This window comes from Oncorhynchus keta, unplaced genomic scaffold, assembly GCF_023373465.1.
Source record: "Oncorhynchus keta strain PuntledgeMale-10-30-2019 unplaced genomic scaffold, Oket_V2 Un_contig_29790_pilon_pilon, whole genome shotgun sequence".
In the NCBI taxonomy this organism is placed as follows: domain Eukaryota; kingdom Metazoa; phylum Chordata; class Actinopteri; order Salmoniformes; family Salmonidae; genus Oncorhynchus; species Oncorhynchus keta.
Window position 1 is genome coordinate 1 of NW_026286729.1, and position 2,839 is coordinate 2,839.

At 49.7% G+C, this 2,839-nt stretch overlaps 1 long non-coding RNA gene across 1 annotated transcript; it reads left to right on the plus strand.

Moving 5' to 3' along the window:
• Positions 1 to 139: 139 nt before the first annotated feature.
• On the plus strand, positions 140 to 2,747 carry LOC127923440 (uncharacterized). The gene is made up of 4 exons (XR_008114392.1): positions 140 to 312; positions 420 to 1,217; positions 1,314 to 1,629; positions 2,224 to 2,747. It is a non-coding gene; the product is annotated as an uncharacterized LOC127923440 (long non-coding RNA).
• The last annotated feature ends 92 nt before the right edge of the window (positions 2,748 to 2,839 follow it).

Genomic DNA, 2,839 nt, shown 5'->3' on the forward strand with positions numbered 1-2,839 from the left:
GCGTCCAGCTGACTGACATCGCTGCCAGTTTCCAGCAATATTGACATACAAGTAAGTTCACAGGTATACGTCCTGTACTAAGGTTGTGAGGATGCTCGCGTACTTTGGGGAACAGTGGGAGTGCAAGTCCTGAAGTTTCTGGCCTTGGGCATTGGGCGGCAGTTCACTGATCCACCGGAGATGCCTCCGGTGCCCTCACCCATCTGGCTTCTGACAGTCTACAGCCATGATGTGCTATCGCGGCTGGACGAGGTGGAGGCCAGGGTCAACTCAGTCTTTGGGTCCATCTTAAAGATGTACTCTACCAAGAAGGTGAGTTTTCACTTAAAAATGTGAAGATGAATCATGTCTTCTAAAAAAATTAATATCTATATTTAAATAATGTCTTTACCTTTCTGTCTTTGTGTGTTTGTCTCCAGGTGACTAAAAAGCTGACGGGGTACCGCTGCAGACACAGCCGCCTGGGTTACCAACGTCGGTAACGAGCATGGGCAGGTCCTCGTCAGTGTCCTCACTGCTGAGGGCGAGGTCTCATGGAACCGGTACCGGATCGCCGGGGTGGCGCTCATGTACGTGGACTCCACAGCTTTGGCGGACAGCTGCCATGTACAATGACTGGGACCAGCTGGTGGTTCGGCTGGACGCGGTGCGCGTCAGGTGTCACCACTGAGAGCCACCAGCTCTACGGTCCCTTCATGAGGCAGCTGTCAGCCTGCATCTTTGAGTGGGATGCAGGCTATGTCTGCCGACTGCTGGCGGCCAAAGAGGTCTGAGCTGGAGGGGAAGCACGGGATGGTCGGCCTCACTGAGGTTTCGAGGAAGATCAGCAGGAAGGAGATTGCGCTTCACTGTCGTCGTACGCGTGGAGCTGAGCTGCGGCGACCAAAGTCCTTCTCCTTGACCTCCTCGACACCTTCAACAGCGAGAAGGGGGTCGATACCCTGGGCATCCCGTTGCTTGGACTCCATCCGCATCCAGGCGATCTGGAAAGAGCAGAGGCGCCACCTCCAGGGCGAATGCAATGCATTTCTAGGCATTCCTGTTGGATGGACTGATGAGGTGGAACGAGGACCGTGCGCAGGCAGCAGTGGAGGGGAAGAACAGGAAGCCCCTGCTCTCCTACAGTGGCCACCTGCAGCACATCCTTAACCTTAGCAGCGAAAGGGTGCTTGGCAAGGAACAGGTTAAGGACTATACCAAGCCTAGCGAGTACACAGGTAAGTCAAGTAAGAGAATTAACATTTACATCAGTTGCATTAATTACATCCCATTAACACTTCTCTACTCTGCTTTTTATTTTTTTTATTTCATAGGGGAAATCCTCGGAGTGGAGTACCTGTACTGGCAGGTGCTGCAAGGATGTCATTGGGGACCCTGACCTTCCAGAAGAGGCAGCCGCCGTCGAGTAGCTCGACGAGGAGGACGAGGGCTTTCAGGAGGAGGATGTAGACCAGACAGTCCACATCCCTCATGTCCCTCGTATGAGCGCCCCGTCCTCCAGCTCGGCGGCACCTCTGCCAGGTCTGGGCCATCCAGTCCCACCGCCCCTGAAGACAGAAGCTCTCCTGAGGCCCCTGGTCGACACAGTTCTCCTCACCCTGACCACTCACTCACCCTGACCATTCAGTGGTAATTATACTTGACCTTTTGTGTTCGTAAAAAAATACATGCTATTGCAACCTCTTTTAAATAATGAATTGAGACAAACTCAAGACAAGTTTGGGGTGTTTAATAACAAGGATGCCATAGGCTGAGTGCAAACATTTTAGAAAGCTCACAACACAAGAGTTTCATTTTAAAAGAATCCATCAGTGTTATTTTCTGTTAGTTTACACAATGTAAAATAACATCTATTTCCTTTGTAGAAACATCTTAAGTGTTACCCCTAAATGTAGGACATTAATCTCTTCAGGAGGAGACTAAAGGCCCTGATGCAATGCCAGGCTACCAGCATGTCCGCAGGCTTGCCAGGGCCTTGGTGGGGGTGAGGAACCGTCAGGGGTTGTCGGACCGCAGGGTACACGGTCTGGTGGCACTGTGGCTGGTGCTGCCAGACTTCGACAAACAGCGCTTGATCTACCCTGCCCGACACCAGGAGAGGAGAGGATCGTTCAGGGGCGGTTCAAAGCAACGAAGGGGAAATCGTCCATTAAATGCATATGAAGGTTAGGCGATGGCTATCATTTTTCAATTTTCTCTAATTATTTATCTCCTCTGTTTCAGATGCCTTCTCGGACTCACCAAACGGCCCTGCAGGCCATTTGCAGTCAGCTCTGTCAAATCCATCCCAGCGCCATTCAGTCTGCCAGCGCCAAGAAGCGCCAAGACGAGCAGGTGGGCGCTCATTCTGGCAGACTACGTGGGCATCAGGGAGGCAGTGCTGAACAGCCCGAGGTTGATGGCCCAGACCAACCTTCAGCCCTTTGAGCTGAATCAAAGGCCAGTGGTAAGACTTATGGACGGCTTGTAGACAAGGTCTAAATCATGTTTGATGCACTCTGGATACAATGTTTTTAAGCATAACTGTTCAAACCAGATTATAGGGACAAGTTTCAGCAAACTGCAGCAATTAAACTACAGAAATAACCACTTTTCTAAAAACAAGTTCTATAAAATCATGTTTGATGCACTCTGGATACAATGTTAAGCATCTGTTCAAACTAGATTATAAGGGACAAGTTTCAGGAAACTGCAGCAATTAAACTACAGAAATAACCACTTTTCCATAAAAAACAAGGTCTAAATCATGTTTGATGCACTCTGGATACAATGTTTTCAACATAACTGTTCAAACTAGACGATAGGGACCATTTTCAGCAAACTGCAGCAATTAAACTAC